This window comes from Vanellus vanellus (assembly GCF_965231255.1).
Source record: "Vanellus vanellus genome assembly, chromosome: 4".
Classification (NCBI taxonomy): domain Eukaryota; kingdom Metazoa; phylum Chordata; class Aves; order Charadriiformes; family Charadriidae; genus Vanellus; species Vanellus vanellus.
The window spans coordinates 51,640,909-51,654,443 of NC_138909.1; the positions used below are offsets into that span (position 1 = coordinate 51,640,909).

Genomic DNA, 13,535 nt, shown 5'->3' on the forward strand with positions numbered 1-13,535 from the left:
AAATTGCCTGGTGTCTGTTCTAGCAGAGTTTTAGTAACCTTAAAAGAAAAAAAAAAAAAAAAGATAAAATCTCAACTACAAAATGTTGAAGCAATTCCTTAAAAAGACAGGTCTGTCTCAGATTATAAGAAAGTCCCACTGTGATTTTCCACAAGCTCCTACAGAGAGGCTTAAAATAGTGAATCGGGCAGTAGTCAACGGGGACACCCTGGATCAGACCTAATGTACATCCATGCAAGACATTTTTTAACATGTAAGCCAGCATCAGATGCTTTAGAGAAAATTCACGCAGCTGTGGGATAATCTGCCTGCCAGGACAATTTCATCCTAAATCTTTATATTTAAACACTTAAACCCTGAAGAATGAGGTCTGATAATGTCTCCAAATCTCTAGTTTTGTTAACTTTAGAATTATAGCTCTCTCTGCACTTGCTATCAGTATAAAATGTCCAATTCCTACTTGAACCTTGCTAAATCCTTAGCTTCAAAGAGGCTTGGTTTCAACAGTCTGTCTAGACTTTGTCAGTAAAGGTAAGGAAAAGAAAAAACTTTGCAAGTGCCTTAGATATCAGAACCAGCTCCAGGAGAATATATACACTGGGAAAGACAGAGAAGTATAACTTCGAAAGGTCAGAGAGCAAACATCTGAAACAGCTGAAGAAAAGCCATCTCTCACCCTGGAGATTTAAGATAACTGGCAGAAGAAGAAAATAATTTTGAAGGATACTTCCTTCCGCCATGCAAAAGCAGGTTTTCATTGGTAAATATGTTAACCTGAAGCTGTTTAATATCACTTTTGCAACAGATGTTGGCTACATTTGCACACAGGAACTCCAGGAAATGGTTGAGGTGGATGCAAAGAGTCATGAATGTAGGTACTTGGAATGTAGGTACTTATAAAGCACTGTAGCTTTCCTGCAGGCAGTGGATCTCTGCCAGTTGCGCAAGATGAAGATCTGGACTATTCATTAAAGGTTTCAGATCTTTGGGAAAAGAGGTAGGCATGTGTTCAGCGTTGGGCTCCCTGACCTAAAAACCCAAGGAAAGAGTGGCAGAATGGAGCAGTGCATCTGAAACCCCCTCAGCTAACGATGGGTCATAGCTCGGTGATGCACTGACAATCATTTTGTTCTTTCAAAGACGAAATTGCTCATATTTCTGGAGGGTATGCTGGAAAAGGGATCTTAATTTTGCATGTCTTTTTAGAAGGCAAAGAAGGGCACTGCTAATGAGGTATGGGATCCCTGCTTCTGCTAAAAGATGTTAAATCAGTCCTGAATGTTTGGGTAAAGCAGGAACTGGTCTAAGGTAGTTAAAACTTAGTATCGGGACATTGTATTTTTAGGTTAAAATACATACGATCATTCATTTCTCATTCTAGACAGACATATCTGTATGACAATGTGGAATAAGACCAAGGGAGACCACACCAAGTCAGGGCAATGACCCACCTAGTCCTACACTCACCAGTACGAAAAGGAAATATGGCACATATAAGTCAAGTATTTCCATGATGTACCCTCCCAAAGTGCAGTCATCCAGGGATCCACCAAGCTGGCAGCACATTGCATTTAATAACTGTTCATGGACTCTTCCTCCTTGAAAACGACTTTTTGAACGCGTTTATAATTTTGGCCTACACATAATCCCTAGCAATGAATTCCACTGGGTAAAAAATTGGTGCTTTGGTATAATTTATTTTTAAACCTAATAGTATGACTGGGCGCCCTTGACGTTTTGTGCTGTATTCACCTTCTGCGCACTGCTCAGGATCTTATGCGTCTTCACTGCACTGTTGTCAGCCACCTCACTTCTAAGCTGAAGGGTCTCAGCCTATGCACAAAAGTTGCTCCATTCTTCTCTGTCCTGTTTGCCTTTCTCTGTGCCAGTTCTCCTATATCTTTCTGAACATAAGGATGACTAGGATTACACTTCATATCCAAAATAGGAGAAGGACGCAGCATTGTGTACATGTTGTCTCTTTTCCCCAGAAAGGTGCATCTGAAAACAAGATAATACAAAATTTGCCAAGATCTCTGTAAAGTCTCATTGATTTGATTGTTTCTTCTCATGAGCTCTCCACACTAAACCAGTTTTTCAGGACTGCATCCTTAGATCCTATAGACTTGGCTTTTTCCAATAAACTTCAAAGCAAAGCCCTCACTTACTCTAGCAGGCCCTTTTGCTTTTACACTTGCGCTATAATTGTTAATCCAAAACATCCTGCCTCAACGATGCCAAGCACTTTAAAATTAAAATACACCAAAGCTTGGAAGTGTTATACAAGTCACCCCAAAAATAGTTGGCCTGCCATTTTCTGCCTGATATCATTTAGCGTTGCAGCGAATATTTGGTGTGTCTCTGGATAATCCCTTGCTCTGGTAGGTGTGCATGCTCTTGTCTTGGGCTCCGTAGCAGGCACCAGAGCTGATTGCAACAGGAGCTAACGCTCCCAGGAAATCAGCTTTCTGGGGTCACTGCTGGAGCGGGATTAGCCAGGAAAGATATTGCGCAGAGGCACAGGTTTCACAGCATTTCTTCACTCACCACAACCAAAGATCACACTGGCTCTGAGTTAGTTCATTTATATCCCACCTCGTTTCTCCTCGTGTTCTTTCTTTGTGTTTCAGGGTGTAAAGTCTCACGGTGCGTGTGCGACCCACAACCTTGCTGCTTTGTGCCAATCCACCTACCCTTCCTCCCTGCCTGCATCCCGCTGCGAGTCACACAGGTTGCTCTGGGCAGACAACTATTTTGCGGTTGTGTTGGGAGGCACCAAGGAAAGACCCAGCCAGTTCCCCAGGAGAAGTTCCCAAATAGGGGACACAAAAACACCCTTTGCCAGAGACCTTACAGCTGGTGTAAAGTGATGAATGAGATTCACACAACCAAAGGTTTGAAGTGCTGACTGTTTTCTCATGACAAAAAGAAGGGACTACGTTTGTTCTGGTTCCTTTTATGCGCACAGTCCCGGGGACTGTGAGGTGAATCCTGGGAGATAGTTAGAAGAACCTCACTTTTCTGAATAATAATTAGAAACTAATGAATGGATATTCACCAACGTGTAGACTCGCCATATTCAACACCGTTGGCAACTGGTAACCTTCAATTCATGCAGGATCAGACCTGTTTAATCCATTAATCCTCACAACATGTTGAAGCAGCCAGGTTTTATTGTCCTTATTTTGCAGAAGGAAAGAGCTCAGGCAATAAAGTTGGGTGACTTGTCTTCCGCCACAGAGAGGATTTCTCCTTTAGCTCTTCTTAGCAGTGCCAAAGATCCCACTTTTTCTAAAATACTGGGCTTAATTGGAAGTCAACAGAAAGACAGGCTGCCTTTGGATCAGTCCAGGTTCAGGAAAGGGAGATTTAGACTGCAGGCTGCCCTGGGATGCCTCTCGCTGCACCTCTCACATGACAGTCAGTTCTCACACTCACACCCTTGTTTCATGTCTTTCAGGCAGATTCAACCCTCTCCAAATAATTCCTGGATTAAAAGTGCAGGCTCGTGCTCATCCAGTGCTAAACACCTCCTGTTCCTGCTGCAGGAGGAATGAAGCATGCTCAGGTCAACAAAGGGCATAACAACTTAGCATTATCCAAAATTAGGCCGGGTGTGATGAGAACCAGCATTTCCTGAAGCTAAACTGCACGTGTGTGTTACAGAACACTTTTCTTTATAACATCCAGGGCTGTAGGGGCTTTCTTTTTTAAAGAAAATTTATATTTTCAGAAAATGATAGATCAATACAAAGCTTTAAACATGGTTCATGGCAACAAGAAACCAATGGCAGTTTATAACCAATCAATCCACTTAACTCTGCCAAAGCAATAAACCACCACTGATGTTATAAAATGTTGAGCTGAGTTTGCAGCTTTAAAATGTCGTTCAAAATCAATTGCTCCCCCAATTAGACCATTAGTTGTCAACAACTTAGTTAAATAATAAGCCATTGGTTCACATCTGCTTGGGAACAGAGTCAGGCTTCAGCTGTTTCCCTGGCTACTTGAGCTGAATTCATGTCTGTTATCATTAACATGAGTGAGGTTAGGAAAGCAAAAAAACTATGCTGGAAATGAAATCAAGTTCTCCTCCTACTGCCTGAAGCACATAAATCTTCTAAGTTAATGGTGCCACAGAATAGGTCTGATTGACTTCAGTGGGGGCCGGGGATGCACAAGGAATGTGGGGTCAAGCCCCACATACCACTGACCTTTCTGGGGGAGGCATGTGTTAGTGCAGTCTCTACCAAATCTGCTGCTCAGTGCCCATCTAATGTCATTAGTATTTATCCACACACAGCACTGACAACCCCTGCAGATCCCTTGCTTTGCTTCATCTCTATGTGAGCAGCAGCGGAGGAGCTGTGCTGTTAAGAGAACCCAAAAGGATGTGAAACTCAGCTCCTACCCTTGGCCTTTGGGGTCAGTGGTCACCGGGCATCAGTGTGGACACGGCTTCTACCTGAGGTCAGCTCCGTTCTTTCTCTCCATTGGACACAGTTAGAGTTGCTGCACGGAAGGGGGAAGATGAGACTTGTGAAATATAGCCCAGCAGAAGAGGAAGAGAGTATCTGAGGTACACCAGCCCCGGGACAGCGGGCCACCACCAAGCATGGCTCACACCAGAAAGTGCCTAGTATCCTGGCTGCCTTCCTGATGTGCTAATCCCAATGCTTCGTCATATTGGTAAAGCTTAGCACATACTTGGCACATACTTGGCATCCCAGTGTAACTGTGGTGGTGGTGGTGTATTGCCCATTGCCAGTGAGGATGGACACTGCAATAGCCTGATGCCAACCAGCTTGACCTTGTTTCTTCCAGTGGGACCAACAGGAGTCAGGGTCTTAGCAGAGGGAAAAATTAAAACTAATGAATAAATACAACCAGCAAGCCTGACAGAACTTTTCCTCTTCTCACATCAATTTTATGCTGTTGACTCTCCAGGGATGTCAGCGACATATTTCCAGGGTTTGCGACAACATCAGCAACTCTATCACGCATTTTGCACTCACTGTCTCTCACATTTGCCAGCACCATTGCTCAATACAGAGGCCATGGGCCTGCTTCCTTCGTGATTTGCACTCCTATAGCTGAGCACAGGGCAGTAGATTATCAGGTTGCTATTTTCAGATACACAAAGCACCCAGCTATGCAGTTCAAACAGCAGTGGTACACCTGGACAGCAAGAAATTAGGCTGGGAACAGGAACAGAGCAATCAAGAAAAGATATTTAAAGCCATTCTCGACTACACTCTTCCTAAGCTGGTTTATTTTGGCTCCTGGTAGCATTTCCACCAGTGTTCAAGCAGGTAACTGCCACGCTGGAGCTACCTTTTTGGTAGACGCATTCAAGTGCACCATGAAGGCAGCCACTGTGTTAAGAAAGGCCCATAGGAAGAGCTGAATTTCATGGCTAAAACACAGCGTCGTGTGAGCACTTTTATGTATTTTTGGGCGCCTTTATGTATTTTGCAAAACAGAATGAACTAAGTCAGTGCCACAGCATAGCTACCTTCACCCAGAGATTTCAAAGCAGGGATAGGCAGATCTCCCAACAGCCTTTTTCCTTGCTGTCATCACCACGTTACATGTGTGAAAAACAAGTGGGCATAAAACCATCACGTTAGCATTATTCAAAGCCCAGCCCTACCCTTGCACCGCTCTTTCCTCTGAAGCACATCCTGTCCTCCTGTGTGCAGTTATTTATATTTCTTCACGCTGTCCTTTCCGGCAGGCTGTTCTACTTAACACCCCCCAAGAGGAGAATTCCCAGCAGGACATCTCTGCAGCAACACTGGTTTTAACCTACCATTATAATGACCACAATTTAGTGCCATTGTATTTCCACCACTACCACCACCACCCCCCCCCCAATGTTAAACATTAACCTTGGGCCACTATTGACTACTAAAGGCATCTGCTGCAATCATATGGGAAATATTGGGCGTTATTTGGCTCTTCAGGAGATGAAGGCATACAGAGGTCCATGCTGTGTTGTTTCAGGGAAGGGCAGAAAATGTCTGCGCGGAGCCAGTTTTAAAATCAGCCTTTTTATTGGGCTTTCATAACTTCTGCTTCCAAAGGTTGGTTCAGTGAAGCACTAAATCTTTTCCACAGCCCTAGGATTCAGAAGGCACAGAGGTTTCCTTGATGATCAACCTTGTTAGCTGCAAGGACCTATTCTTTTGGAGCCCTCATTGTGTGGCAAGAAGAAAGAAAAAATGAGTTCTTGGAAGTAAAGACCCTCCTTCTGTTCAGGTTTGAATAAAGAAAGGGTCACTGCCCCTGAAGGCTTGCCTCCCTCTTTTCCTTTTCTGAGACCACATAAATAGAAGAGCAACACCAGCCCATAAGCTGAATACATCAGGTTCTGATCAGTACGCCAAAGCTTTTGCAACACATGAAACTCATATAAGCTGTCACGTGCACAGGGTGTCACGTGCACGTTAATCCTACACAGGATTGAATGTGCAGATTCTTGTCTTTCTGTGGTGTGCATCTCCTGTTGCATAATCCCCAAACAGCACTCGGCCCTTGGAATGAAAATCTGAGAATGTTTTGAACTTTTTTTAACCTGCAAATAGAAGGCTGGTGGTAGGATTAGTAGGTACTGGTGGAAGAAGTACTAGGAAGTGGGAAATCTAAAACCCATCTCCATTTCCTTTGTCTTCAAAGGCTCTGACAGGTCTTCCTCTCCCTTGTTTCTTCTCACTCAAACTTAACAGCAAAATCCTTCCCACCAAGTCATCCATGACTTTCAGCCTCTTACTTTTTCAGGGTTTTTAAACACCTACCATGCGTAAAAGCAAGATTTATCTTACTGAACCATCCTCCTCTGCTCCCTCATAGAGCTCACAATAGCAGACTGGAAGTACCCCACAAGAAGGTCCTTCATGTGAGTGCATCCTGCACCCTGCAAGTGGGGACACCCATCCCTATTAATTACACTTGGGGACATCTAAAAATCCAGTGATGGTCCTGTTTGCAGACACATAACAGACCCTAACAGTTTACAGTCAAGAGAGACAAAAATCTCATTGTTCCTTGGTGTAATATGAGATGCTAATCATCCTACAAAGAGCAATAAGGTTCTTGCATTTACCCAAAGCCATGTCAGAAACTGTGACAGAGCCACTGGATAAGTTCAGGTGCCCTCGGTTCCCATCCAGACAAACATTTCTCGGGGTGACATTGCACCAAAAGCCTTACTACACCCAGACCTGTACACGTTGAGATGTGCAGCTGCGTTGCCCGTCTCTCTCAGCCACCCACCCTCTTACTGACAAATGCAAGATCGGTTGGATGATATTTGCTCCTCAGCAAACCCAGCTGGCTGTTTCTTACCACCGCTTCGATCTCTAGGCATGTACAGTTCAAGTATTTTTTATTCTAGTGCCTTTCCTGGTAAGTGTTGGGGTGACTGCTTTATATAACTCCAGGTTTCTCTCTTCTTTGAGGACAGAGATTGTACTTTCCCCCCCCAAGCTGCCTGCTTTCCTTTATACCCTCTGGTGAATAGATTCAGTTTAACCGTATTCTCGCTTATCTGTTCTTCTCCTCTTCTGTCTCGTGTCTTGTCATCTTTATATCACAGTGAAACACTTTTTTTGTTGGAGAACACTGAAGCAGAAAGGCATTAAATACGTCGGCCTTCTCTAGGTCATCTGTTCCTCTCCTGTTCCTCATTAGGTAATGGGCTTCTGCCTGCTGCTGTCTTTCTCTTACTTTACTGTATTTATAGCACTTTTCTCCTTGTTTCCTAACACTCCTCAGTGGTTGTAATTCATTTAGCACAGCAACCTTTCTGCCCTACATGCTTATTTTATTCCTTGATCTCATCCTCAGTAATGTGACCTCATTCTCCTTTTTTAAATGATTCTTCTGGGACTCTCCTATCCTTACCCTGCCCTCTGGCTATCCGCAGTGGGTAGAGGTGGATCTTCTATCTTAAGCGATGTAGCCTGGCTCAAGCACCTACTGCCCGTGAGGGGAGCTGCAGTTCCTCGTCTCTGGCCATGATGAGCAAACCTGCCAAGATGTGGGACCTCACTCAAATGGCAAGTCTTTGTCAACTACACAGCACCTAAATTACTCCCAATCCTTCCAGCACCCACAGACAGGGCCAATGTCCCATACCTGGGCCATACCAAGGGTATGCCAGATGAAATCCTCCTATCTGCATACTATCTCGCTGACATGCTGTGACAGCAATGGGTGGGAAATTGTGGGCTTCCTCTTTCCCATGTCTCCTTTCCACCAGCAAAGGACAAAGGATCATCCAGAGAGAGGGGAACAGGACACTACAAAAGTGTCTTTCCCCCCCATTAGTGAGGGAAAGTCATAGCAATTTGCCTCTAGTTTTCAAGTCTGATGGAGACCTTAGTGTCGGCTTGAGATTTATTTGGTTGTCTTCTGCAGCAGGGCTGAGCATTTCCCTGTGCAGATCCACTGTGGCAAGGTTAAAAGGATGCAGGTCTGCCTTGCTCTGCTCCTCCTCCCTGTTGCACACAGGAACCAACACTTCCCAAAGCCACCTCTGTAAATTCTGCAGTGAATTAACACTACACTGGCAAAAGTAAAACTGTAAAAAATGTTTCTATCTTTAAAACATGTATCTCCTTTGGCAAAAACATTTGATGTAAAAAGCAAAAGGAACCACTGCCCCACAGTAAGGAGAACTCAAACAGAAGTACTGGGAGGTTTAGGTATGTTTGGTCTGTCCTGTTAGTCCCTATGTCTGCTGCAGAAGGGGGATGCCTGAGCAAAAGCGGTTCACCCATTTTTGACTTCCCGAAGACATGAGAGGGTTGCAGTCTTACCTGTTCCCTCCATGAGGGTCAGCACCACTTCTCCCACGCTGGAGTCCCTGCAGTGCTCTGCCATACCAGCAGCAGGCTGAAATGCCTCCTGAGTGATGGTGGGCTCTGGCCCAGCTTCATGTAACCTCACCAGAGATGGCCCTAGGAACCACTGGTAAGAGAACAATTAAAAAAAATAAATGCAAAGAGCTGATCAGTTCAGCCCCAATTCAGGTAGGACACCAAGGAGAGCAGATCACAACCCTCCAGGTAGGACACCAAAGACTTCCTCTATCCAGTTTGGGCTTGGTGAAAACAAGAGTGATTGTGCTAAGTGTTGACTGTCTCACCTGGTAGTTTTCATCCTTAGCTCAAGATGTCGAATAATTTGCAAAATGCTTGCAATTGCATTGATACATGCTGCCTTCACTGGTCAAGCATGTTTTTTGGGAAGTACCTTAATCCCAGCATGTCCCTCCTCAAAATCCTTCCTCTCTGAGATTGGAAGGACTTGGCACTCAGAAGCCGAGTGAAGGGAAAGCTGCTATGATTTCTGAACCAGCAGCCCAGGGTGTTTTGTTTCAGTGTACCTGGAGGCAAACAGCTCCAGAGAGCGTCACCTCCTTCATTAGAGGCAGTTAATGCCGCACTGAGAACAGAAGTCAACAACCCTCATGGACCTCTCTTCCAAACTTCCTGGATTAAAACCTGATTTTAAAATGTTTTAAATATGCATCTATAACACTCACTTACTCACATATACGTCTGACTACCATGGTGTGCCAAAGCATTGGTTATAATATCACAAAAGCGCTCTCCTGCTGACATGTCCCTAAATGATCTCAAACCTCTCTTTATCCAGGCAAGGTTGGTTGTTTGCGTTTTTTTTTAAGCCTTAATTCTTTAAATTCGGGTAAACTCCAAGGAGTTTCCCAAAGTCAGCCTAGAGCCTGGGTAGGGGATCAGCAGAGCTGGTTTATTTTTCAGCCTGCAGTTGATCCAGGCCCTTGTCGCTGCCTGTCTCACCCTGTGCGACCTCGGGTGAACCAGCCTGGCCCCACCAGCTACCGTATCAGGTTGTGTGAATGCAATCTAAATTCAGCAAGCAGCCCTAATTAATGCTCCTTATGTTTATTTGACTCACCGAAGATACGTGTCGACCTAAGTAGTAAATCTCATCGTTGCGTAGGAACTACAGGGATCACTTCATTTCCAAATCTGTCCTGGATAGAGCCCAAGATATCTAATACTGTGGGGAAAACACATATTGAGTGTCAAATTAAAGCAACAGCAGCTCTGCGACAAATGGCAACTTCCTCCTGGAAGAGTCAAAGATGGCTGTAACTGCTGCTGCTTTTAAATGTACTTTCGGGGTATTAATAGAGCTGATTTAAAATAGTTCCTCTCACTCCAGTTCCTGCTTTAACTTGTACCCAACTGCTAAATATACTGTGGCTGTTCCTGCTAATACGCTCTCTGACAAATCACAGCCCTGCATAGGTTTCCCTTCAGTATTTCCAATTTACTCTTTAATGGGAGACAAATGTGTCTTATTTGCTGACTGCTTAACGAGTCTTAAAGAATTTCCAGGCATGCAATGGGATGGTGCTTATCAGAGCTGCTTGCAAATTGTTTTATTTGCTTAATTCTGTGCCCACAGGATGTTCACATACTGCACTGGCTGGTGCAACACTAAGGTATAAATCAGTATATTAGGTAAAAAAATAGAAACTGCAGTGGCAGTATTCCCTTTTACACCTGACAACAGTAAGAAACCAACATATCAAACTGACAAGATGTACACGTAAACAGTTGCTTTACTCATGTAGTTGTAGGATGGCTTTTGCTGTCTGGCTTCCCGTCGTAAGCCTCCTTTAGAAATGCACCGAGGATCTGATCCTGGCAACTTTAGGTCTGTTTAATTTCACGCACCTGGGGTTTACTATTGATTATACAGAGGGAGTGTTTGTTTTGGTGGCCACGCAAAGGAAAGACGCCTCTCTGTGGATTTGTATATATATTTTGGAGCCGGATTTTATTATTATTATTTTTTTAGGGTGACAACTCCATCAGGAAACACTTCCAGATGCGGTCTTCCTGACATAAATATTTATACTATCACCTGCCTTTCCACCTGCTCTCAGCCACTGGGCCAGAGGCAGGTGGCACGGATTAAGGGCTGGGGACAAGGGCAAATGCAGCGGGGAAAGAAGCTGAGAGGGGAGACTGGGCAGTGGAATGGCTGGAGGAGATGGGGAAGGGCAAGGGATGGAGTCATGGGCAGGGACAGGGGAATTTGTGAAAATGTAACATAGAAAATATAATTTTGACTAGGATGTGAGCAGCTTTTCGCTGGCAAATCTATTGGTGCCCATCGCTCATCCTTCACGAAGGGGTTTGTGGGGCGCTGGGTTTCGCGCGAGCTGTGGGTACGTGGCTATAGACGCTGCACAGCGCCTTCACCAACAAAGAGCCAGATGCAGTGAGTTTGATCAGAGTCAGATGGAGTTTGGGGGAATAAACCACCCCAAAATAGGCGGTCATTGGAATAGAAACAAAAAGAGAAATTGTACATTGACCCTGAACTCATCTGACCGAAAAAAGGAATAAATCCCTCATTTTTCCAGCATAAAAACCTATGCAGTTTTCTAGAGACTAAGAGGCCTTAGATCTTACTGCTTTGTCTTTCTTACTGCTAGTAGGGCATTCAGCCTTAAGAAAACCATTAAGAATATGTTTTCCCAGGGTGTCCCAGGCTTCTTACTATTCAACAGCAAGGAAAAAAAAAAAGAATTAATATTATTCTGTTGATTTCACAAACTGAGAGAGAAGACTTAAGGATTTTCCTCTCTTAGAAAAATTTTACCTTGCAAGTCTCCACTGTAGCAAAATTAGCCACATTTACTGCAGAATAACCCCTTTAATGTTCAGCGTGTATTTGAAATATGCAGGCGCGCCAGATGTAAACCAGCAGTATGAAATTAGTGCACCAAGAGAAAAAGGCAAGGATCGTATCGGATCCTCCAGGGCTGGCTGCCGGCGAGCCTGCAGCATGTGTGTGCTCTCCGCTTTGCTCCCGGTGCCCTTCATTTCTCAGGCTGTTTTGAAAGACAAAAAGAAAGTTGGTAATCGTACACCGACAGATGGTTCCTTGGTTAGTTACTCTTTATTTAGAGGGAAGCAACTGCGATTCATCAGCTTTTTCTTTTTTTTTTTTTTTTTTTTTTTATAGCTACATCACGGTGAACTTCCAACTCCAAATCTATTTCTAAGAAGTATTGTGTGGCAAAAGTCTATTAATAACAGAACTTGGGCTGACTGGAAATTTCCTTTTCCAACATTCATATTCCATTCTTTTGAGATATTTTCACCCAATTTCATTTTACTTTTCTATGACAGGTCTGTCTAGAAAGTTTTCCAGTGAATGCCATATTAAATGTATGGCTTTCATGCCTATAGTCAGAACCTAGATGTTTCCTTCTTGTTGTTGGCTTGCCGTTCTTTACCTTAATTGCAAATTGATAGCTAATGAGCTGCTTGGTTTTTATTTTGATGCTAAACATTTTTTATTTATTATTTTGGGGCAAATATTATGCTTGTAGCACTTCCCTATGCACATTAAAGTTAAGATGTATCTGTGAAAAGGCCTTTTGAATGGTATTTCACAGTACTTTGTATGCACTTAAAGTTAAGAATGTCCCTAAATAACTTCGCTAGATGGAAGCCTGAAACAAAAATTTGGACCGATTGGCTTAAAGTTGAAGAGTGGCTTTCTACAATAAACAGAGAAAGCTTGTGTTACAGTCCAGCTCATGCCTAGGGGTTCATTTTCTTTTTGACCCTTTTGTGTTGATGCAGGAATTTATTGCACATCGTAGATCCAAGTGAACAGCAATTTCTCTGAGATTCCCTAATTAGGGGGAAATCCTGTAAAAAAAAAAACAAACAAACAAACAACAATGGGAGACTCTTTGGGGGCTTCTGTTTCATGTTTCCTACCTGTGCACACATCAGTACAGGCCTGCACCAGAATTAGTGAGGACAAACAAACTTGCACATGAAGCAGATCCAAATTTTCTTTTACAGATGGGGGGGGGCTTCTACTGATACTTTTTTTCCAGCAGCACAAACTGTACATGTCAGAACTACTCACCTGTTCAGGTATTAAAGTGGGTTGAAGGAAAAATGATTGCTATCTTGACCTTTTAAAAATGAGTTTTAAAAAATATTTTAGATTTTAAAAACAGAAGGGGACCACCTCTATACTTAGTTACTATAAAGAACTTAATATAGCTGTGGTTATTTATTTTTTAAAAAATCCCTCTGAAATTTGTGAGGGGAAATCTCAGGGAATTCAAATAGTCAATTTAATATCTTCTAAATTCTAAAAGAATCTGATCCAAGATCCTCCAAATTATTTTATATTTGGGCCTGAGGTTTTGGGGTAGTCCATTACAAATACGTAAAATTTGGATCTACCTCGAAACCAGTTTATAGCTGGAGGAATCAGTGCTGAATTCAATACCATTTCGAGGTCACTCAGTACTATGCAAGTTTATTTTTTTAAAAAAAAATCTTCATTTTTTCTCAGGTTATTGCCACTATCAAATACCTGTCTCAAGATTCATTCTGTGATAGGGATAAATGAGTGGAAGAGTCCCTTTCTCACAGGTGTTTTATGGATATACCACATTGCCAAAACATGTATATATTGAGTTCCTCTGAGGAACGCCA

The 13,535-nt window shown here is 43.3% G+C and overlaps 1 long non-coding RNA gene across 1 annotated transcript; it reads right to left on the bottom strand.

The window, feature by feature from the left end:
• Nucleotides 1–1,846: 1,846 nt before the first annotated feature.
• LOC309671102 lies at nucleotides 1,847–10,115 on the bottom strand. Its single transcript, XR_014269106.1, has 4 exons — nucleotides 9,946–10,115; nucleotides 8,823–8,973; nucleotides 4,412–4,512; nucleotides 1,847–2,001 (listed from the first exon to the last, which is right to left on the bottom strand). It is a non-coding gene; the product is annotated as an uncharacterized lncRNA (long non-coding RNA).
• Nucleotides 10,116–13,535: the final 3,420 nt, after the last annotated feature.